Genomic DNA, 25,414 nt, shown 5'->3' with positions numbered 1-25,414 from the left:
CAATGTAAAATGAGAATAATATAGAATCAACAAGCCCCCAAAACAAGATCTCATTGCAAGCATGCTATCCTATCTTCAGGATAGTATATATTTTCATATTACAGAATTTGGAGAATTAATTTGTAAGTATCATATTAGAGGAACTTTCAGGACAAATAAGGCTGCATATTAATCAACACATTCCTCTATAAAATTACACACATCAGACAATAAAGTATTGTTTCCTACCAAACTCACTCATCAGAATCATGAAAATTTTGCTTCATTGACTCAAAACCTCATCTACCACAAAGTAATTTAGACTCCAGATATCAATAAAACTTTGTTGACATTCATTCCTTTTTCTTTGAACATTCAGTTCTATAGTTGGACTGACTATTTAAAATAGTCATCTCTCAGAATCCTTAATTTGACTTAATGTTAAACAAATGTAGTAATTTTTTCATTCTGCTTATATCCATAAAGAATAAATTTTAAAAGATGAGACAAATAATGGGTACAATGGAAAAAAAGCAAGGTTTTTTTTGGCCTTTGGTTATTCCCAGATGTCAACTTCTCAAGTTTACTGAGAAATAACTTGGACTCAGATAGCTCTGAAGTTAGAAGGGGCCTCAGAGGCCATCTAATGTATTCCCCTCATTTTGCAGGTTAAGAAAATTGAGGCCAAGGGAAGATATGAGTTCCTGAAGATCACAAAGGTAACAGGTAACAGAGATAGGATTTGATCCAAGGTTTTCTACCATATGACACTGTATTTCTTAAGTAAAGAAACATAAATTGAAATCCAAACTCTAATACTCACTATGTGATCTCAGACAAGTCATTAATCTCTGAGCTTCAATTTCTTCATCTATAAAATGAGTATACTATTTTACCTATACCTTGTAGGGTTACTGTAAGGAAAACAATTGATAAACTTCAGAGCACATTATAAATGTAAAGTATTATCAATGATGCTACTGCAGTCCTAGTAATACTCTCACCACTCCTGGGACTTCCACTGTCTCTGTCAATCCTTAGTTCACAACTTCCTGAAACTCCGATATTTGACCTAAAATAGAGATAAAACAATGTTTGCCTCAATCATGCTTGGCCACACATGTAAATGAACCAGCCAACTGGTTGGGCAATGGATTCCAATGTTTTATTTGAAAAGATCAAGATACACTTTCAAAATAGCCAATATTCCAAACCCACAAGATTCAAATACATTGAGACTGAATGGAGACATAGTTTTCATCTCTATGAGGGAGGAACTTCTGTACAAATTCACTCAAGTCCATTACAAATCAGATTAGAATTAAGTAAGAGGTAACAGGGGCAGTTAGGTGGCATTGTGGATAAAGAGCTGGACCTGGAGTTATGGAATCTCTGATCTGTTCAAATCTGGAAGACTGACCAGTTCAAATCTGACCTCAGACGCTTATTAGCTGTATGACCCTGGGCAAGTCATTCAACCCTTTATACTTCAATATCCTCATCTGTAAAATGGAGCTGGAGTTGGAAATGGCAAACCATTTTAGAATCTTTAAGCAAACCCCAAATAAGGTCATGAAAATTCAGACATGAGTGAGTAGCAACAACAAAGATCTTACATAATGAGATCTAATAGAGTACAAAGTCAAATATTCAGCTTTGGTCAGGAGTCAAGACCCTGGGTTAGAATCTCACCTCTGCCACCAACTTCTTATATGATCTTGAACAGATCACTATCTCTTTAGGACTGTTTCCTCATCTAAAAAATGAGAATATTGGATTATTGCTAAGGTCCTTTCTAATTCTAACATTCTATTATTCTTTTTTAATTCATTTTAAAAAATTTCAGTCCTGGGCTCTCTCTGGAAGAAGGAAACAGTCCTTCCCCTTTTTGTTGTCATTAAAATTTCAATTTCTCTATGTGTGCAAAAAAAAGATTCTGCTGCAAGGAGAAGCTAAGTTATTTCATGTTCACTCATTTCTGTTGAGCTTAACTTTTTGTGATACCATTTGGGGTTTTCTTGACAAAGCAACTGGAGTAGTTTGTTAGTTCTTTCTCTTGCTCATTTTACCTGAGACAAACAAGGTAAAGTGCCTTTTATAGGGTCAGTATCTGAGGTTAGTGAGTATCTGAGGTTAGATCTGAATTCAGGAAAATGATTCTTCCTGACTCCAGGTCCAGCACTCTAAACACTTTATCCACTATGCCACCTTTGTTTAACTGCTGAAGGATTCTCTTCTCTTGCAAAATCTGTTTTTGCAATGTTCAGGAATATGACTTCATCTATACTTTAATAAATCATTAAAGTTCTAATTTCCTAGGTTTGCATATATACACACACCTCTCTCTCCCCCTGAGAGAGTGCTTCCTTTCATTCACTCCTTGATTCACTTTTCCTCCCACCTCTGCACCTTTCCATTGCCTGTCCCCCATGACTAGAATGCTTGCCTTTCTTATCTCCATTTCCCAGAGTCTCTGGTTTCCTTCAAAGTTGAGTTCAAGCACCACCTTCTACACAAAAACTTTCCTGAATCCTTCAGGAAAGTCTAGTCCTTCTCATAATAATCTTGGATTTATTTTGTATGCACTAAATGTGTACATATTATTTTGCCTGCTAAAATGGAAATTCCAAGAAGGGAGAGACCATTTTGTTCTTTTGTTTCCCTGAATGCTTGGGCTCTTAGTAAATGTTGCTGATTTTTGATTGAAAGATGGGGACTCATAACAAACTTGTCTTTTTTCTGTTGCTCAAGTTTAAAGAGGCTCATCACCAGATTGGTTGCTCAGTGATTAATTATTTTGACCGCAGTATCTACCAAAGTCCATCTGGAAGGGTTGCACTTTATCTTGATAAAGGTCATATTGCTTCAACAAAATCACAGCCCAGGAATATTGCTTTCAAAAGACCTGATCTCAAAAGACCTCAGTTTTGAATCTTTCATCAGACACTTACTGTGACTGTGACCTTGGGCAAGTTACTCACCTTTTCTAAGGAATTATATTGTAAAGGAACAGCCGGCACCATAGCACTAATGCTGAACAAAACAAGAGATAATTGTTGTTGATATTCTATCAGTTGCCATTTTTCTTCTTTTCTTTTTTATCTCTTCCCTTAAGATAAGTGTTGTTGATATTCTATCAGTTGCCATTTTTCTTCTTTCCCTTTTTATCTCTTCCCTTAATTTTCTCTATTTTTGACTCCTCCTTTCACACACACCGATATGCACACACAGACATACATACACACACATATTCTGTTATTCGGATCTGAGATTTCAAAGAAAAAAGATAAAGTTTCACTCAGTTGTTCAAACTATAAAACAAATAAATTTGACCTCCAACAAATTTTAGGGACTAGGAGGTTTTATGCTGAAGCTGACCAAGGAAACTGGTACCCTTTGCATATGTACTAACCTAGAGTAAAGCATCCTTGAATGCACCAAGGGAGAAGTGATTAGTCACTCTAGCTGTCTGTATCTATATATTCCCTTTCTTCCCTCCAGATGAAGGCTTTGTATTACTTGCCTATTCCTTAGGTCTAACAGTGACATTGAAAGGCATTAATTAGCTTTCATGAGTAAATAGATTTCTGTCCCTTTTATGCAAACAAGACAGTATACTCTTTGTATTTTAACCATATTCAACCAAGCCAAATGCCATTTTCACACAATCTCCACATCAATTAAATCATTCAATTAAAAATGTATTGAATGCCTACAAAACACACTATTATGTACTAGAGATGAAAATGAAAAATGTCATTGTTTCTGTCCTCAGTCATCTTTAATATAATAAGGATGATTTCAGCTCAAAGATAGTTTAGCTTATGAAGAGTTAAAAACATTCTTGTGTGAATGAATTGAAGTTTCCCTGAGTAGAAGCCATCTGGATTTGTTCAAAATTGACGACATAGACATATGCCTTCTTTCAAAAGATAGTCACATTTCATCACCCAGGTAGTTTTACTTTCACAAAGAAAACTTTTTCATTACTTAGTTGTGTGACCTTGGGCAAGTCACTTAACTCCATTGCCTTGCAAAAACTAAAAAAGAAAAAGAAAACAAAATATTAAAAAAAGAAAACATTTTTCAACCCATCTAGATAATGGACTCATCTGGCATCTGTCAGTTAAACATTTTAATGTGGACAGAGAAAGTGGGAATAGATTTACAGACTGGCACTGCCATATAACATTTTGAAGATGTTGACCAGAGTCAGAAGAGAAATGACCAGTGCCTGAATACTTAACTATATTTACTAGAAAAGGGAAGAAATTTCCATATGAACTTTCCATTAAATCTAGAATAAATTCATATACCTACCTTTAGTTATAAAGGAGTTGGCATATATGGATAAACCAGTAATGTGAAAATATAGAATTGAGAATTAATACCTCACTGGTCATACTCTATAGTAGGTGTGTCTAACCTGCTGTGTGTCTAATCTGGGCTGTTCATTTCGCCTAATATTGCATTCATGATTGTGCACATTGATGATGTGGGTTGCATTGTATTCATGAATGGATATTGAATTTTCTCTGTAGCCCTTGAGGGGTTTTTGTTGGGTGATGTGCCCAGAAGAGCTAAAAAAGTTAGATATTACTGCTCTATAGGGTAAAAATATTAATTCTATTTATTTTTTCTTCTTCTAATCTGGCCATGCCTTCTCAGTCATACCTCCTAACATTGATACTGTTCTAAGTCTTTTCTTGAACTCATCTTTATTTTGTTGATTGAACATTTCTAACTGGAGACCCTATAGGTATCTCAAACGCAATATATTTAAAACAAAACTCATTGTCCTTTCCTCTAAATCCATCACTTTTTCTCACTTTCCTATTTATGTCTGGGGTACCTAAGTTCATAATCTCGGAGTCATCCTTGATTCTTTCCTTTCCTTCTAATCAGTTGACATTTTGTCTTTCTACTATCACAATATGTCTCATTTCTGTCCCCTTCTCTCTATTCACATGGACACTACAGAAAAGGTTAGTAGCATTGTAGATGGAGTGTTGTCCCTGGAGTCAGTGTGAATCCTGCCCTAGACACTTACTACCTCTGTGACCTTGAGCAAGTTACTTAACCTCAACTTGTCTCAGCTTCCTCAGCTACTAAATGGATATAATGATAGCACCTATCTCACAGTGCTGTTATACAGATCAGATGAAATAGCATAGGTAAGAAATTTTTCAAACCCAAAAGCACCATATAAATGCTATTGTTGTTGTTATTATTATATCAGATCCTTATCACTTTTCTTCTAAACTATTACAACAGCTTCCTAATTGTTCTCTCTACTTCAAATTTTATCCCTCACTAATCTATCCTCTACTCAATTACCAAGGTGATTGTTGTCCTTCATAATCAAAGAAGACCATGACATCAAAAGAATGATGACATGATGTGCATATTATGTTGGGTCAAGTAAGAGGAATGTACAGAAACATCCTTCTCACTGCCTCTTCCAGAAACATCTTAACCCAATGACCTGATAGTATAGGAAACAGGACTTCTAGTGTTGGTCTGGGTACAATGGGAGGGCCCCCTTAGATGTAGTACTTTCCCGTATCATCAAAGCATCATGGCATTACAGTAATGCCAGAAAGAGTGTCAGCATGCTATATTCTTGGCGATAAAACTTACAACAGTATGATAAAGCTAATCTGTCTTTTGATGGTTCAATCATCAGTATGATAATTTTTGATGATAACCTTTCAACAGTAGGGTAAAGCTAACTTGTCTCACAATGGGTCTAATTTTTAGTATAGTAATATTTGATGACAAACTTTCAATAATAGGGCAAAGCTGGTCTGTCACTTGATGGTCTATGCTACTCAGATCTGCAACCATACTCTTCCCCCCCTCCAAGAACCCCAAAACTTTGGTTTCCTTGAAACTTCCCAGTAGGTCTTGGGAATAATACTATAGGATCTATAATAAGTTTCATTTATGATTGGGACTATGATGGTATCAGATCATTTTTGAACTTTGATTCTTGATCAATGAAAAATATTCTTGGCAAACACTTTCACACTAGTTCATCTTGCTCCAGTCCAAGAATTTTACATCTAGTGGCACAATAGAAATGCCCCCTGACTGTCCCTCTTAATCATGGACCAGTTCCAAAATCTAACAGAACAAAACTGGAGTCTTATTTCCATTATTCCTAGTTGGGATATTCAGGTGACTTGGGACTCCTTTGAACATTCTAGGTTTTTTTTTTTCATTTTGTTTTGTTTTGTTTTGTTTTGTTTCTTCATAGTACTTCATAGTACTACATAGTAGTACTACATAGTACTACAAGTACTACAAGTACTACAAGCTAATCATAAAGCACAAGTCTGCGTTTTCTTTGCAAAAATACCGGAGCAGTTAGCCATTTTTTTTTCAGCTGAAAGAATATTTGTTTCACAGAAGAGAAAACTGAGGAAAATAGAGTTAAGTGACTTGCCCAGAATCACATAGCTAGTCAGTGTCTGCAGGTGAATCTGAAGGTCTGAAGGTGAATCTTCCTGACTTTAAGCCCAGGACTCTATTCCCAATATCATATTGCTCATGAACTCTGTGGTCTAATTATTCTGAGATTCTTGCTATTCCATCACCCATCTCCAGTCTGTTTTCCATTCCTGGAAGGCATTCCTCACCTAAATTTCTCTGATTCCTAATTCCTTTAAAGTTCAGTTCCAATGATAGCTTCTACATGAGGCTTTTCTTGCTGCCCCCTCCAAATTACTCTGTACCTATTTTACATCACTACTCTGTATACATGTGATTTTTACTGATCAATTGTAAGCTCCTTAAGGGCAGAACATTTTGCTTAAGTCTTTGTGTTCCTACTGCCTAATATAATATCTGGCATATTTTGGGGTTTGATAAATATTTGCTAACTGACTAATGATGAAGGCCTTTTTTAGACATATAAATTACCACTGGACCAAGAACTCAGTCACTTACTAAACAAAAACCTTCAGAGCTTCTCACCCATGTCATCCAACCTCAAATCTATCTGTGAGCAGCAGCTATTGAAATAGCCCTATAGATTTTACCAACGTTTGAAATGAGAAATCAAAGAGAACTGTTATCAAGATTAATCACCAAGGCAACTCACTGCTAGGGAAGGGAGCTGTGCTTTTGAAGTAGATGCTGGAGAATTGGAGGGTAACAAAAGATGAATTTATGAGCTTGCTGACAGAGGGAGAGTTATTTACAAGCAAAGTCTGCCATACTTTTATCAGTGAGGCAAACCAGCTGGCCAAATTTGTCTTGACAATGAAATCTGAGGACAAGGATGGAAATTGGTTCACCACATGATCTCTCATCAAGCCAGGAAATGATAAAGAAATGTCACTGTGGTCTCTTTTAGATATAAACAGGGATCAAAGATCCTAATTCTGTAGGGACTCAAGTCTGAGGTTCAAAAATAAGCAAGGCTGAAAAATTGACTGGATCCTAAATATCAGTGGTGTTTGGTATATAAACAATTGGTTCCTTTCTTGAGATGTAGGTCATGTCCAAAGGGGCTAATCAGTTCCAAGAGTGTAATCAGCAATCTGTTGTTCCATTCCTAAATAGCTTAGCTCATTCAGATCTTTCTGGAAAACTATATTTCTCTACCTTGACTAAAATTAATATTTTCAACTATACAACTGGGTACTAGGAAAGAGGAAGAAAATAATAAATATTTATTAAGTGGCTACTATGTGCTGGGCTCCATGTTAAGTTGTGGAAACACAGAAAGAGACAAAAGACAGTCTCTCAAGAAGCTCATAGAGCCCTCAAGATGCTCACAATTTAATGGGGAAGACAACAAATTAACAAATATATTGGCAAACATGTTGACAAGAATTCACATAATTTTTAGATAATTTATAAATACTAATTATAGGCATTAAAATATTGTTTGATATTTAGTAGACAAAATATTGGAGGAACTAAATATTAATATTCTCACAGTGCATGAACCTCGAAGATAGAAGGAAGTTGTAATTAGGATGGCTCCCAATTTCTCTTTGGAGAGGCTAATAAAGGAGCTGGAAAAGTTATTCATCGTGAATCCAAAAGCAACCTTCTTTCATGGAACATTTGGTCATCTTCTATTTCAGTGCTTAGAATAATTATTTACAGCTTATGTAATAAATATCTATTGAAGAGGATGAAGAGGGTAAAGAATTCTAAGAATTCAATAAAATTTTTCAAATTGAATAGATATGAACTCTGAGCTAGTGAAAAGAGAAATAGTTGAAAGCAGCAAAATATATCTAAAAATTTGGTTCAGAAATAGGAAATGAGAGAAACAAAGATGTGTAGATCACAGATGCTTTTCATATTTGCAAGTCACAAACACTTTACTTAAGAAAATGATTGGAAGGTGATAGACCTAAAGAGCATCAAATAACATTACAAAAAAATTAATTAATTTTTAATCAATTATTTATTGACAGAGGTGTCACTCTTGAATCCCTATCTTTATGCAGTAAGACCATCTTTTCTTAGAGCAAAGATAAAAATAATATAAAATCAGAAGAAATTGAGAAAAAGATATAGTTTACAACTAAAAACTTTGGTCTTTTAAAACAAGTTGTTTATGACAAAAAAAGTAGGAAATGAATGAAAAAATATTTAAATACTAGCTATAATCATTTCATACAGTAAGTTAGCCAATATAAATTCATTTCCATATTGAAGAGTCTAAGAGAGACCTTAGTTAACAAACACTTGACTTACTTGCCAAGGAGAGACATAATAACAGCCAAGGGCTACACTGGTTAGAATATAAACTTGCTTGTAAAATATTATGGAAAAAGATTGTGGAAAAAAAGATGAGCAGTATCATCTCATAAAACAGTGAATCAGTAGAAGGGAAAAAAACATTTAAAAGAAATTTTGACAAGAGATCCAACTAATAAAAGTTCTCCTAAGGGTACTGAAGTGTGAATCTAAATGGAAGACACAAAATAAATGAAAGAAAAGAATCTGCAAATATTTTTTTATAATGAACTGTTTTCACCATCAAGGATAATGGAATTATACTTATACTTTAACATCACTGTCCTATTTGTGTTTCTAGAAGAAATGGAATGGTACTTACCAAAGACAGAAAAGACAGCTGAACAAAAATATACTGGAGGAGGACTATGCTGAAGGTGAAAGAATATTGAGGGCATTGAAGGATCAGTGTTCATAGTATCTAAAATAGGAAAAAATTCCAATGGCATTGAAACAATCAGCCTTTCATCACTATCAAAAAAAAGTGACAAAAATCAATTACCACAAAACACATACATACTTTCCCATCTGCATAAACTTTTTATGAATATAAACTACATATACAATGATAGTATTATAAAAGATCAGGCAGGATTTTCTAAACAAAATTTCACATCTTTATTATCTTACAAATATATAGAGAATAGAAAAACCCATTGTATTCATTTTGTTAACTGTAAAAGTATTATCATTTATACAACTTTAAAGGTTCTCTTTCAAAAATGTATCTCCTAATGTGTGAAAATTACATGAGATTACTTGAAATTCAAATGAAATAAGTTTGATCATTAGTAACAAGCAAGATGTAAAACAGCCATCTGATGTAGACTCACCGATGTGGTTTATTATTGGCTTTAGAGATTCAACAAAGGAAGATTCCTTATAGGGAAGAAAAAAGAAAACAAGGATTTATTAAATTCCAAACATAACAGGGTAGCTAGGTATAGTGAATAGAGCACCTAGCCTGAAGTTAGGAAGACCTGTATTCAGATCCAATCTTATATGCTTACTAGCTGTGTGATCTTGGGCAAATCAATTAAAACCTTTCTGCCTCAATTTCCTCATCTATAAAATGAGATGGAGAAGGAAATGGAAAACTGCTCCAATATCTTTGCCAAGAAAATCCCCAAATGGGGTCACAAAGAAGTGAAAATAACTGAACAACATAATGTGAAGCACCGTAATAAACCTTATAAATAACATCTTATTTGATCCTCACAACAATCCTGGGAGATAAGTACTATGATTATGCTCATTTTATACTTGAGGAAACTAAGGCAGATAGAAATTAATCAACTTGCTCAGTGTCATGCAGAGTAAGTATTTGAGGCCTTATTTAACTCTAGTCATAGCTTTCTGTCCATTGAATCACACAGAGAAGAGTAGAAGCTGTTTTTTGAAGTTGATATTGCAATGATTGTTCTCAAGTCTCAGAATATTGTAAAACCTTCTGGATGAGACCAATAATCACTCTAAAGACCTAATTATCTAATAATGCACAGTGAGGAAAACCACTGTAGAAAGTCTATTTTCTAAGCAATCATATGTAGTTAGTTGTAGAGATGTAGAGGTAAATACTTAACAAATAATTCTCAAGAAAAAAATGTACATAAGCCACACTTTTAAGTTTAATCAGCATTATTAACTTTTTCACCATCCCTGATCTGTAGCATTTTCCAAGTTATGATGTATAAATGTTTATATTGAAAATTTGACAGTTGATTCTTTTGAATCTGTAATAGCTATCATTTATTTATCTATCTACATACATAGATATGTATATATATATAAATTATTTTTAATGATATTCTTCATGTATAAAATGACAATGAGTCATGAAGCACAACAGTCTTGAAGAATTGAAATGGAGAGAATCTGCCAAAAACAAAGAAAGTCATATTGAAAACATGAGCATCTTGGAATACCTAATGAACAAAGGAATTAAAATATATTATCAAACAAATGTATCAGCAAAAAAAAAGTACTAACCATTTAATGGGAATAAAGGATAATTTAAAAAAACAGAGAAAAAAAAGTATAGATCAGGTTCAAAACATACAGCTGTAAATAACATTACTAGCCTCAGGGGTGGCTAGGTGACGCAATGGATAAAGCACTGGCCTTGGAGTCAGGAGTACCTGGGTTCAAATCCGGTCTCAGACACTTAATAATTACCTAGCTGTGTGGCCTTGGGCAAACCACTTAACTCCTTTGCCTTGCCAAAAATCTAAAAAATAATAATAATAATAATATTACTAGCCTAGTATCCAATTACATTCAATGATTGCATCTACTGGGATAAGGACTAAGCACTTGAGAAAAATGTATGGAAAAAATGAACTGCAATATGAAATTGGATTTATACCAAACAGAAATTGGATTTAGACTAAAACAAAATTTAAGAGGTCACAACACAAATAAAAATAAAAAATAACTATTAGATCCATGAATAGAAGAAAAGTTCATCACCAAAAAAAAGTATATATATATATATATATATATATATATATATATATATATATATATATATAAAGAAAGAGATGATTGCAGAAGACAAGTGGATAATTTTGAAAAAATAAAATTTTTAAAACTTTTGCACAAAAATTCAACAATGCTAAGACATAAAAGGAAATAACTAGGAAGATTCTTTGTAGGACATTTCTCTGATAAGGAACTCAGTTCTAGAATATGTAAGGAATTGATTCAGATTTCTAAGATTAGCCATTCTCCAATCCATAAAAAAAATTTAATGATATAAATGGGTATTTTTCAAGGGAAGAAATCTACACTATATCTAGTCATATTAAAATAAAATGTTCCAGGGATCCAAGATGGTGGCAGGAATTCCCAAAAACCCTTTCCCCAAAAGCTCCAAAAGCTGTAGAATTATGACTCTAGCCATATTTTAGTAGGGCAGAACCCACAGAAAGATTGCATGAAGCAATATCCCAGGCCAAGACAACTTGGTAGATTTGCAGGAAAGTTCTGTTCCACCAGGACGGGGGGTGGGGGTGGGGGAATAAAGCTCCAGCCCAGCCATATTGCAGAGCTGCACCAAAGCAAACTAGCTCCAGCTTCCAGGAACAACCCATGGAGTTCCTGGGACCCTAGGGGCACCTAGGTCAGTGGTAGCTGAAGAGGTTTCCAAACCTCTTGACCAGGAATCACTGGGGACAGTTTAGAGGGTCCACAGGAGAATACGGAAGAACTGCAACAAAGTGAGCATGGAACCTAGGACAGAACCAGTCTCGGGGCAGCCCCTCTAGGGGAGCACACAGATGGTAAGGAGGTGGAGAGAGACTGCAGAAGTCTACATGCTATCCCTGGGGCAAGACTCTGCTGCTTTCACCACTCAGATCCAGGCCTCAATCTACTACCAGGGACCCTCCTTCACAGCTCTAGGGCAGAGGGGAGTACCTGTGGTCATCCACAGCGCAGAGCACAGGCAAGAGAGTAGTCAGGGCCTCTCATAAGACCTTGGAGGAATAAGGTCACTGGGGAGGTGTCCCCCAAATCCCCCAAAACTTTAGAAGTGTGGTAAATGAGTTATAGGCTGAGGAAATGAGCAAACAGAAAAAAAAGAACCTGACCATAGAAAATTACTTTGGTCCCATGAAGGATCAAAATATATACTCAGAAGATGACCAAGTTGAAACTTCTGTATTCAAAGCCTTCAAGAAAAATAGGAAATTGTCTCAGGTTATGGAAGAGTTCAGAAAAAAAAACTTTGAAAAGCAAATAAGGGGGGTAGAGAAAAAAATTGGGAAGAGAAATAAGAGTGATACAGGAAAATCATGAAAACCAAGTCAGCAACTTGGTGAAGGAGATACAAAAAATACTGAAGAAAATAACATGTTAAAAACCAGTTAGGGGGGTGGCTAGGTGGCGTCGTGGATAAAGCACTGGCCCTGGAGTCAGGTGTACCTGGGTTCAAATCTGGCCTCAGACACTTAATAAATACCTAGCTGTGTGGCCTTGGGCAAGCCACTTAACCCCATTTGCCTTGCAAAAAAAACCTAAAAAAAAACAGTCAGGTCAGGGCAGCTTGGTGGCAGAGTGGATAGAGCACTGACCCTGGGGTCAGGAGTACCTGAGTTCAAATCTGGCCTCAAACACTCAATAATTGCCTAGCTGTGTGGCCTTGGGCAAGTCACTTAACCCCATTGCCTTGCAAAAAAACCCTAAAAAAAAACAGTTAGGTCAAACGGAAAAAGTAATCCCAAAGTCCAATGAGGAGAAGAATGCAATAAAAAACAGAATTTGCCAGTTGGAAAAGGAGATAAAAAAGCTCTTTGAAGAAAATAACTCCTTTAAATGTAGAATGGAGCTAAAGGAAGCTGATGACTTTGTGAGCCATCAAGAAACAATAAAACAAAGCCAAAAAAATGAAAAGCTAGAAGAAAATGTGAAATATCTCATTGGATAAACAACTGGCCTGGAAAACAGATATTAGAGAAATAATTTAAAAATTGTTGGACTACCTAAAAGTCATGACCAAGAAAAGAGCCTAGGCTTCACTTTTCAAGAGATAATTCAGCAAAATTGCCCTAGTATTCTAGAAGCTAGGATAAAATAGAAATTAAGGGAATCCACTAATCACATCCTGAAAGAGATCCTTCATTATAGTCAAATTCCAAAACTCCCAAGTCAAAGAGAAAATATTACAAGCACCCAGAAAGAAACAATTCAACTACTATGATGGTACATTCAGGATTACACAGGACTTGGCAGCATCTACATTAAAGACTTGTAGAGTTTGGAATATAGTATTCTGGAAGGCAAAAGAGCATGGATTACAACTAAGACACAACTACCCAGTAAAACTGAACATCTTTCAGGGGGAAAAAAAATAGATATTCAATGAAATAGGGGACTTTAAAACTTTGTTATTGAAACATACAGAGCTGACAGAAAGTTTGATTTCCAAGTACAGGATTCAGGTGAAGCACAGAAAAAGTGGATAGGAAGGACTAATTATGAGGGATTTAATGTTGTTGAACTGTGTGCATTCCTGCATAGGAAGAAGATACTGATAACTCACATGAACCTTCTCATTTATAAGAGCAGTTAGAAGGAGCATAAATAGTCAAAGCATAGGAGGGAGCTGAATATAATGGTATAATATAGTATAAACATAGAATCAATGGGTGATAAAGCAAAGTCCTGGGAGAAAGGTAAAAGGTTAACAGAATGGGCTAGGATATTCTACATAAAAGAGTAAGACAATGCTTTTGCAATGGAGTGGGAGGGAGGAAGGGAGGGGGAATAAGTGAGGTTCATTCTCATCAGAAATGGCTTAGAGAGGAAATAAAATACACACTCAATAGGGTGTAGAAATCTATCTTACCCTAGTGGAAAAATGAAAGTGAATATATTTTGGAGAAGAATGTTAACTTTGAGAATGAAATCAAGTGAGTTAAGGTACTAGTGTGAAAATTTTGTCAGCTAGCACTTTAGCTCCACAGAGCAGGTCAGACACCTGCAAATTAAATATCATTTTTCTTAAGTCATTTACCAAATTTGGTTCAAGTCAATTAACACTTGGAAAAATTATTTTGGAAAAAAGACAAATGTAAAACGTGAAATGGTAAAACAAAGAAAGAAACATTAATAAAACAGAAGAAAACAAAAATTATTTCAGAGATACAAAAAAGGTTAATTTTATTACAACCATATTAAATTTAATATACATTTTTCAAACTGTACATAATAGAAGTTCATGATTTCATTAAGAAATTAATGAATGAATGAAAAATATTTGTGTTAAAGGTTGGGGATAAAATACAAAAGATATTAATATCTGAGATAGTACTTGTCCTCAAAAAGCTTATATTCTAATAGAGGAACATAAAGGTTTATGGTAATGATTGCCAAGAAAAGATACTCTCATCTGAGAAACCACAAGGTTGACTAGAGTCACTGGGGATTGGATTCACATGACCTTTCTAAAAGCAATGGCAGTGTTGAATTGATTATAGTTCCCAAAAGAATGTGGGGCGGGGGGGGGGGGGGGGGGTTATGGCAACAGGGCAAATGGTATATAGTTGGGCTAAGGCCTGTAAACATTGTCTGGTAGTTTGGGACCCACTAAATATGATGGGCTGGCTAATTAAATTTGAGCTCATTGACTCATCAACCAGAACAGGCATTCTCCAAGGTGAAAGCTCCAAAGCTAGGTAGAGTAAGGCCCAGAGGACATAATCTCTGGAGGATCCATATCCAGTGGCATGAGTCACATAGTGGATAGCAAGATGATTGGAATGAAATAATGGACTGGCATTCAAGGAGTCTTGGAAACACAATGATCTACATATTGATAAGTGATAGAAAAATTCTGACTGCACTATTTCTAATACCATGAAACCCCATTATTTTAAGAACACTTTTCTTAAGATAATAAGTTTTGCAGAAATTCTGACTTTCGGATTCTTGCTCCCTGTGAAAGCATCTGCACACAAAACAGAAATAGTTTAGGAGTTGAGGGTTTGGTTTGATGGGAACTCACAATGGAAAGTGGCACAATCCAGTCTCTGTCAGTTTGCTGATACTGAAATGATTTTAAAGGTGACCAAATGGAAAACATTCTCTGCTGCCAAACTATTCATTGGAACTTTGATAAGGTGGCAATTTAGTAGTGGGTAAAAGTTCATAGAATTACTGAACTTGAAGGAGGAATTTTTTTCAATTTAAAATTTTTTGTTATAAGGAAAGACTTTTGAGAACTGAGAAAGAGGAGGGATACAGGGAGGAAACAGGTGTTATATCAACTAAGGTATCAATAAAAAAAACCCATTTTTTAAAAAAAGGAATCTGAATAAGAAAAGATGTGTTATATTATTCAATCCTTTGTCCTGCATGTTTTTTAATGCATTTTAAAATATTTCAGGGGCAGCTAGGTGGCAAAGTAGATAAAGCACTGGCCCTGGAGTCAGGAGTACCTGGGTTCAAATCCGATCTCAGACACTTAATAATTACCTAGCTGTGTGGCCTTGGGCAAGCCACTTAACTCCATTTGCCTTGCAAAAAAAAAAAAACCCAAAAACAAATAAAACATTTCAAATATGCTGAGAATGCTCTCAATTCTCATCTCCAACGCCCCAAATCTCTGGCTTCCTTCATAGCTCAGTTAGTCCTTCAGCTAGAGATTTTTTTCCCCTTTCCCCTTGTTGTTAAAACTTCTAAGAGTACCTTCCTTCTATTCTGTATGTATCAAATTTGTAGATAATTATTTACATTCTATCCCCAAATCATTACAGGTAGCTAGGTAGCACAGTGGTTAGCATGCCAGTCCTAGAATCAGGAGGACTAAAGTTCAAATCTGACCTCATATACTTACTAGTTGTGTGACTCTAGGCAAGTCATATATCTTGTTTGCCCAGTTTCCTCAATTGTAAAATGGTGGTAATAATAGTATCTACCTTAACAGAGTTGCAAAAATCAAATGAGATAATATTAGTAAGTTATGCACAGTGCCCAGCACATAGTATCTGGGCAAATACTTCCTAATGCTATTAAGTTCCTTATGAGTAAGGGCCATTGGTTAGCCCAGTGTCTGTAGAACATAATGATGACCCAATACATATTTCATGATTGATAAAGTAATTCAAATAATTCAAATTCATCCTTTTCCTTAAATAATTCTCAATTTAAGATTTTCTTCAAAAGTAATTTTCCATTAATAATATTTAAACTCAATTTGAATTAAATTTCATTTTGGTACTGTAAGTTATCCTCTTCTCTCTATTCATCTAAATCCTATCCATTTTTAAAGGCCAGTTCAATTTTCAGTTGACTTTTTTCAGGAAGGATTTTTCTAACTAGTAACTACTTCCACTGAACCCTTTTACCTTGAAGGGTCTATCCTATACAGTGTAATATTTATTATATACTGGCTTGTCTATTTATTTTGTTTTCATGTGCATTATTTGAAATTCCATGAATGCAAAGGTTGTTATATATTGAAGATACTCAATATTTATTTTCTTTCTAATGCAGTTTTCTCATTGTACTTTATCTCATGAGGAACATAGATTTAAAGCAGAAAAGGACAATATTGAGTCCTCCTACTTCATTTTCCAGATAAAGAAACTGAGCCTCGGAGATGTTAGATGACATTATTATATAGATAATAAGGGCACTAGTCAAGATTTGAACTCACATCTTTCTGACTCCCATTCTGTCCCATGTGGATAATGGCTGACATTTGTCCTCTATTCTTTTTTTTTTTGGCAAGGCGATGGGGTTAAATGACTTGCCTAAGGTCACACAACTAGGTAATTGTTAAGTGTCTGAGGCCAAATTTGAACAGGTACTCCTGATTCTATGGCCAGTGCTCTATTCACTGTGCTACCCAGTTGCTCCCTGTCCTTCATTCTTGAAGAAGACCATGACATCAGGGAGGTGATGTCATAATATGTAAGTGAATTGGAGTTGAGAGATGGGATGCTATGCAGTCACCAGTTTCCCTTTCTCTTCCAGAACCCTCTGGAACCAGTGGTCAGATATGGATCAGAACTACTGGAGATGGTCCTTGATGCAGTGAAAGACCACTTTTAAAAGCTAGGTTTTTCAGGGGCAGTTAGGTGGCATAGTAGATAGAGTACCAGTCCTGGAGTTGAGGACCTGAGTTCAAATGCGGCCTCAGACACTTAATACTTTCTTTGCTATGTGACCTTGGGCAAGTCACTTAACCCCAATTGCCTTTCAAAAATTAAAAAAAAAAAGCTTAGGTCTTTCCCAGGTCCAAAAAAAAAAAAATCAAATGACCTTTGGAGTTTGTTGCCAAGATATATTAGTGAATTTCAACATTTAAACTGCCTGATACAATAGAAAAAAAATCTCAGGAAAACTATTCTTCCTGTTTTTTCTATAAGCTAACAACATTTAAGCCATCTTGATCACCTTAGATTTCCCTTTCCCTATATAGTAGAAGACAGGAAACAGATCTTAACAGATGTCTAGGTCTGAGCCCAGCTCCTACCTAATCTCCCCCTTCTAGACATAGATCAGCATCAAAGGGGTCTATATCCTTTTCTCCCAAATTGACTTATTTGTTGCAGCTGATGTGTTAGAAGCCATCTGTTCCTTGTTCTGGAATTTCAAATGGTGACAAAATAAAAAATCCTGGTACTGAACTTCTGATGACTTTTGACTTCTCACCTTCTTTGTGTCAGAATCCTGCTTTTAAAAAAGATATATCAATAAGTGTACCAAGACATAACCTGGAATAAGTACAAATTCCTTGTGTAAAAGTCATCAGCATTAGGAAAGAAAAGGAAGAATTTCTTGGCCAGTTTTTCTGGTGACATGTAAATAGTGAGATGTTTAAAACAATATATGGTTTTATGTATATACTTTCAAAATGTTTGATATTAACCAGTGATTAAACAAATATAATATTTTAGAGTTGAAAAGGACCTAGAAAAGCCATCCATTCTAGCTTCAGGGAGGATCTTAGAGTTTCAGCTGTCTGCCTTATATCTTACTTTAAGATAGAAGTGGGAAAATGCATCTGCTCCCCCAATTTCACCCCACCAGAAGGTCACATCAATACTCAAGAATCAGGATATTGTCTAACCAAATTTCTTCCTGCTCCTAGAGATAGAAACCAGCTGGTAACTATCTTTTACATAAAAGTCTTTTGTTTGCTAAAAGATCCATATTAAAACACTTTTCTCCAATCAAAATAATCTGAGCTCCTTTAATCTTCCTCATTTTGCAATCTTTGTTATCTTTGTGTTATTCGGTTGTGTAGAAACCTTCCCAAGGTCTCTGAATCTTGAAGGAAGTGAGAGATGGCAGGAGGCAGAAGTGTGAAGTGAATCCATTCTTGCTATAGAGGATTTTGTTGTTGTTCAGTTGTGTGACCCCCATAGATATTTTCTTGACAAAGATACTGGAGTGGTTTGCCATTTTCTTCTTTAATGTGACACCATTTTACAGATGAGGAAACTGAGACAATTAGGGTTAAGTGACTTGCCCAGGTCCCTGGATTTGAACTCAGCCAGATTGAACTCAGATCTCCCTTACTCCAGGCCCTGTCTTTTATGATACCTAACTGCCCACATAGAGGATAGCCACTGTAATAGTCAACTGATATAACTGGAATGAGGGAGGGAGTGTTGGAGGGAAACAAAGTATATGAAGACTGCAATGGTAAGAAGGAATTTGGTTTTGAGGAATTTTAAATGCTTGATCTCGGCAGTAACAGCCAATGAAGTTTTTTGAGTAGGGGGTGGGGAGTAGACACTTTGGAGGGGAAAGGGAGAAACTTCAGGCTAATAGAACAATTAAAAAAGGCCATTGCGTTAGTCTAGATGATGAGGGCCTAAACTAGGTAATGTCTGTTCAAACAATGAGACAGGACTAAATTTGAGATATTATACATTGTAGAATTGTAAGTATTTGGCAGCTGATTGTATAGATGAGATGAGGGAGAGTGAAGAGTCAAGAAGAAAGTTGTAAGATAAATCTAGGGTCTGAAGGAATGGTGGAGCCATTGTTTCAAATAGGAAAAGTCAGAAGAGGAATGGGTTGGGTAACAGGTATTGAGTTATCTGTTTTATACCTACTAATGTTGAAATGTCTTCTGGATATCCGCTTTGGAATGTCCAATAGTCTGTTGGTGACGATGGAATGAACTGAACTGAACTCAAGAGACCTCCTGGTGGTTGGATATAGAGATCTGTGAGTAATCTGCATAAAGATGATAATTAGACCTATGGCAGATGATAAGGTCTCTAAAAGAGAGAAAAGGGCCTAAGACAGAGACTAAAAGTATACCTACAAAGTTATTATATTCCCCCCTATTTAGGGAATGAGTTAAATTATGGATATGCTGTTATTTCAAGTTCATTTTTAGTTTTTTTACCTAAATTTTTTACCTAAAAAAAAATCTTAACATTAAACATATATCTTCCCCTTATGTATAAGAATAGGGATTTTCCTCTCCACCTCAATTAAAACAATTAATTATAAAAGGACCTGGTACCTGAGGAAATCAATTCAAAAATATAGACAAGATGGGAATAAGTACTTTAATAATAATAATAATAATAATAATAATAATAATGTACTCTGATATTTAGAGAAGTACAGATGATGCCACATATAATTAACTAAAGAAAATCACACATACCCTTGGGCCTATATAAGATGGTAGGCTAAATGCAAATTAATTAATTAATTAATCAATTAATCGATTGATTGATTGATTGACCTGTGACAAGTCAATCGAGTGTTGAATCAGAGAGTTGTAGTGGATTGGGCTATATTTGACTCAGACTGGCTTCCTTTCTAACTTAGGTTTAAAATTGGAATGAAAGGAGACATTTATAGGTCAATCAACTACTAACTAAAGGAGATTTACCTATTCAAGACTTAAAAAGGATTCTCAACAAGGTTATAGGATCTCAATCCTAAAAGAAGTATTGTACTTCCCACTTTGTTTCCATATGGAAATAAATCTGGTCAACACAGCAGGCTGGCTAGATTTAATGTGACTTTGGAGTGTGTGAAGTTTGAAGGGCCTGGCTCCAAGTGGACTTTTTATGTCCTGTCTGAATAGGAAGCCATATCAATAAGCCTTGAGTCCACCAAGAAGCTGAATAACAGACAATCAATACTAATTGAACTTTAGGACAATCAATTCTCTGGCATAGCTTCTTTATTTTTGTTTTTTTTTTTTTAGAGGAAAATTTACCCTAACCAACATGCTATCATGGACACAGAGGACAGGGGAAGGAGGAGGGGGCCAAGGTAGAACCCTGGACTATCACATGAAAATGATTCCCTGAGAGAGACTTCAGAGTAAGGTGGAGAAATAGCTCCTCCCACCCACCCAAATCATGTTATTAGAAAAATTGGAACAAATCATGGCATACTAGAAGATTATTGTACTATGGAAAATGATAAAAGGAAAGGATAGTTTCAAAGAAATTTGGGAAACTATGAACTAATGGAGAGTAAAGTGAGCAGTACCAGGAGAATAATTTATCCAATAAAAACAATATTTTTTAAAAAAAGGAATAAATTTGAAGGACTTAAGATCTCTGACCAATGAAATGACTAAGCATGATTTCAAGCACTGATGGTGAACAATGTTTCCCATTTCTTGACAGAAAAATGATGAAATGAAATATACATTTTTGAACATGATCAATACAGGAATGTGTTTTGCTTGATTAATGCCTATTTTGCTACAAAGGTATTTCTTTTCCACTTGAGAAGAGGGAGATGGGAGGACAAGGAAAAATAACTGCTTATTCTTTTTTTAAAAATTTTAACTTAAAAAAGTAATGAAACTGAAAAAGAAGAAAATAACATCTAAACAGAAGTAGAAAGAAATATACTAGGTATAAACTTGGAGTCTCCTGAGAAAAGGAAAAAAATATTCTTCTGTTTTCCTGACTAGAAAGATTGCAAAGCATAAAGCTTATCTCCTACCCAGTTACCATGTGTCCATGGGCACCTGGTACCTCTGTTTGTATTTATTTTCCTTGATCTTAAACAATTAAGAGACCTATTTGGTTCAGGAGGTCTAGAAGTCCCATCAAAGTTCTCACCTGAGACTGAAGGCAATAGAAATGATCATTTCAGTAGTAGTGGCTAAAGACAGATGAAGTTTTATAGACAGATGTGTTAAGACAGGCAGCTGAGTATAATGACAGATTCAGGGTGTAAGATCTCAAGATAGAGAGAAGTGTTGGCTGCAGGTTTCACAGAGACATCACCCTCAGAGACTAGAAGAGTTACATCTAAGGGAATCAATGAGGACTCCTTGAAGGGAGAAATTCAGGAATCAGAATTAATGAAGAACCCCTTTGCCACATGTTTTCTCAACTTATGTGTCTTACTATCAATATCCTTCAACACACTGTACTTACTAATTCTTCCCAGGAGGAAAGAATATCCCCAGGATTTGGGGGAAGTGGGAGATGTTATTTCATTCTAGTTGTTATTACCGTATTTGCTTAGAAAATATCTTTTGTAAGAGCGAAATAAGTTTGGCTGATAATGGGAAGTATGCTAGTGTCGTTGTGAATGACAATACTAGAAACCGCAAAGCCTCAGAGTTACCCCTAGAACCCAGAGGAAAATAGCAGTCTTTCTGGGGATCCCAGTGTGCCAATATGCATAAGAATTAGGGAAGTAGCCCAGAAGGGAGTGCTACAGTCACAGTCATTAAAGTTAAATAACCATAGTTCTTAAAGTTTAAGCCAACTAAATGACACCATCGTACATAATGCATTCTTTTTCAGATGAAATGATAAAAGGTGGAAGTCATAGAGTCTAGACAAAAAAAGAAAACCTAAATCTTGTAGCTGGCAGAATTGGAAAACATGCCAGTTGTTAAAGAGAACTTTTTCTTTGGCACTTACAGGTTAATAATAATAATAATAATAATAATAATAATAATAATAATATTTCACATTTACATAGCACTTTAAGTTTTGCATTATGTTTGATATATGCATTATCTCATTAGACTAAGTAATGAAAAATAAATGAAATTACTCAAGTTTTCAAAATAACATGAAAACTTTATGAAGATGCTTTTTATCCTTACCTAGGGTTTATGATGTTACTGAAATTAGATTATGGACTCAAGGGCAGCTTGCTTTATTTATTAAGATCCATATCTGTCTTCCAATTGACTTTCTATAACCTTAAAGGGAACATATTATCATTTTAATAATCTGAACATCTACCCTCAAAATGCATCTGGTTGAATTGGTGAGGTATTAGTAGTTCAATTTAATTTCTACTAGACTAATTCTAAACTAAAAAAGGAGTTATGTTTTGATATTGAAGACTTGTCCACACACATTCCATATAAATATGTAAAAATGATTGAAACTACTTGAGTTCATTTAAGCCTTGATACTATAATTAGGTGAACAGTTGTCTCAAACAATCACACAAGGTCTTAGACTAAGAGCTAAAAGGTCTTTGAGATGGAATGATTTTCTATAAGAACTGAGTTTGGATAGGCCAAGGAAACCTGGCCAGACATCAGGCAAATTCTCTAAATTATCTAGTGAATTGAGAAGGGAGTAGTTTCCAGAAACTAAAGGAAATGATGTGGCTTTTTGGCCCCCTTGGGAGGAGATGCTTCAGCCTGGGTTGAGTCTATTCCCTGCTCCCTACCCTCCTTCTTTGACTGGAAGAAGACTTCTAGAACAAGAAGGGTCCAGAGGATTTGGACTCCCCATCGGCTCATCACATTCCTCTCTCCAAGATCGCAGTGGTTAACAATAAAACTGAGTCAGGTACAGACTGAACTCAAAATACCACAAAGAACCCAAGAAGGAAACTACACCAAGACCAAACAAAGCTTCCTGGGAACGCCACTAATAAGAGAAAGGAACTTCCAATAACCAAGAGCTGTGAATTACCTCTTTGCTATATGTGTTTTCTAAGTTTGAGTCATTAGCCTTCATTGGCTTCTGCATGGACTTAAGGAGAGTCTAGTATAAATGTGTGGGGTGGGAGTTGGGAAGGGAGAGGGATGTTTTGAAACACTTTTTATGGTAAAATATACACATATATTATATCTAATTATATATGTATGTACATTATATGTATATATCTGTAGATATCTAGATAATTAGTAAATATTCCTCTTAAAATATTTACTTAAAGGTTATTGACCAAATGGATTCTCAACTGATAATCTTGGGGAGGGGGAGTATACCAGTGGGGGAATCAAAACAGCGTTAGAGAATTACTCTCAATCCCTTAGGGGTACTCTAGAGCCCTGAGGAGGAGGAGATGTAGTTAAGCTTCATTGAAACTTTTCATTCATACATTCAGAGGCACAAATATGAGTTGACTTCTTAGCAATGTACTAGACACTGCGAAAAAAATATAAATTGCAATAATTCCTTATGTGGTCTACTGTCTACTTAGTTAACTAGCTATCTAGATCTCTACACATATATATACATATAAATATAGGTGTATACACAAATATATTAGATGTAACATAGATGCAAATTTTCTATGTACAACTAATAATTATATGTATTGTATATATGCATATAGAGAGACAAATATATAATTGTGTGAATGTGCATTATATATATATACATATATATGTATATATATATACATATATATACATATATAGTCCATTTGTCCTTTATTTTTGAAGAGGACCTATGACACCATGGACTTTTATCTTGACTTGCATGTGAATTAGATTTAAGTGAGGCAGAACTGCACAAATTCATCAGCCTCACTCTCTCTTCCAGAGTCACTGAAGTCCAGCAACAAGACAAGTCAAGCCAATTGGCAATGGCCTGGGATGCAGTGGAAGACCTTGTTTTCTTCAATGTCTAACCAAGCTCTAAATTGTTCTCGTCAGCCCATTCTTCATGGCAAAGTCTTCACATTAGAGTAGACAACCCCCCTAACTCATTGACAGGTTTGAGGCCTTTCAGTTACCCTCAACTTCTTCCCAGATGGTTTCCTGGGGTGTGTTCTCTGTGCATGATGCAATTCTTGGAGACATAGGAGTTGAGTGTCAGGATAACACCAAAGAAGGATGGATGAGCAGTCCTGAAAAGGGCTTGGCAAACCCTTACACCCAAGGTGCTAGTTCTTCTTTAACACCCCGTGCACTACACAGACACCCCCCCCCACACACACACACACATACACACTCAGACATACATAGTAACTATTATATTTCTCTTTTAGCTCCTAGTAAAGGTATAAGGTCAATTAGAGATCAAAGGCTATGTTTTGTTTGAATTTTAGATACATTTTAAGTCATTTATTTGATTGGGTTTTTTGTAAATCTGTTTGTAGGTAGGTTGTTTTTCCAACAGTATCATAACAAGACTCAGAAAACAGAAGACTGCTCTATTTCCATGGATTATAGATACTAATAAAAAAAATCTGGCTGATTTAGCAAAACAAGATTATTTAGCCTTTTTTTCCCTTTCCAGACACTGTTGCTCTTAGTTCATTTACAATTTTATCTCCTTGTGCTATGTGTGATATGTAATCAGAATCTAGAGCCTAAACAGGAAGTCCATAGTAGTTCTTTCAAACAAACTTAAACAACAGTTTAATAAGATTATCTAACAGTATGTTAAGTATCTTTAGTACCATCTTTATGGAATTCAGCTCCAGCTCCACATTTTTAAGTGCCAAATGAGTTTTAACAAATCATATAATGTTCAATGTATTAAAATCCATTTTAAAAGTTGCATTCCATTTGGGATAAAGCAAAGAACACCCTAGAATATTTGATAACAAAATAATTCAAAAAATATACAAGTTATATTTAATTTAAATGAGTTTTTTTGAAAGGCTTTACTAGCTTCCACTAATGTCATTCTTTGTGGTTCTTTAAATGTAACCTTGAAATTGTTCTGTCATTTGCATGTTTTACCAGTTACTCTAGTATTTTAATTTTGCATGTGTGGTAACATAGGACCATAGGATCACACAGTTTTAGTGTTCAAATTTTCTAAAATATATTTGGTAAGGTTCCCTAAATTAGACTACGAGCTTCATGAAATAAGAGGTCATTTCTTGGTGGATTTCTGAATTCCCCATAGTATCTTCTATTTATAAAAATCTCATTGATGAACTAATTTCCTCCAAAAATGCTGATTGCTGCAGTCTTCTTCCATGCTCTCTCCTAAGTGTCTAAAGGGCT

General features: G+C 35.3%; 2 long non-coding RNA genes across 2 annotated transcripts; one reads left to right on the top strand and one right to left on the bottom strand.

The window, feature by feature from the left end:
• Positions 1-3,764: 3,764 nt before the first annotated feature.
• On the bottom strand, positions 3,765-19,416 carry LOC141519974 (uncharacterized). The gene is made up of 4 exons (XR_012477490.1): positions 19,310-19,416; positions 9,576-9,621; positions 9,065-9,163; positions 3,765-4,019 (listed from the first exon to the last, which is right to left on the bottom strand). It is a non-coding gene; the product is annotated as an uncharacterized LOC141519974 (long non-coding RNA).
• Positions 18,839-24,612, top strand: LOC141519975 (uncharacterized). The gene is made up of 3 exons (XR_012477491.1): positions 18,839-18,897; positions 19,360-19,428; positions 23,997-24,612. It is a non-coding gene; the product is annotated as an uncharacterized LOC141519975 (long non-coding RNA).
• Positions 24,613-25,414: the final 802 nt, after the last annotated feature.

The sequence above is a fragment of the Macrotis lagotis genome, chromosome 4 (genome assembly GCF_037893015.1).
Source record: "Macrotis lagotis isolate mMagLag1 chromosome 4, bilby.v1.9.chrom.fasta, whole genome shotgun sequence".
Taxonomy (NCBI): Eukaryota; Metazoa; Chordata; class Mammalia; order Peramelemorphia; family Peramelidae; genus Macrotis; species Macrotis lagotis.
This window is presented reverse-complemented; position numbering and strand designations above follow the sequence as displayed.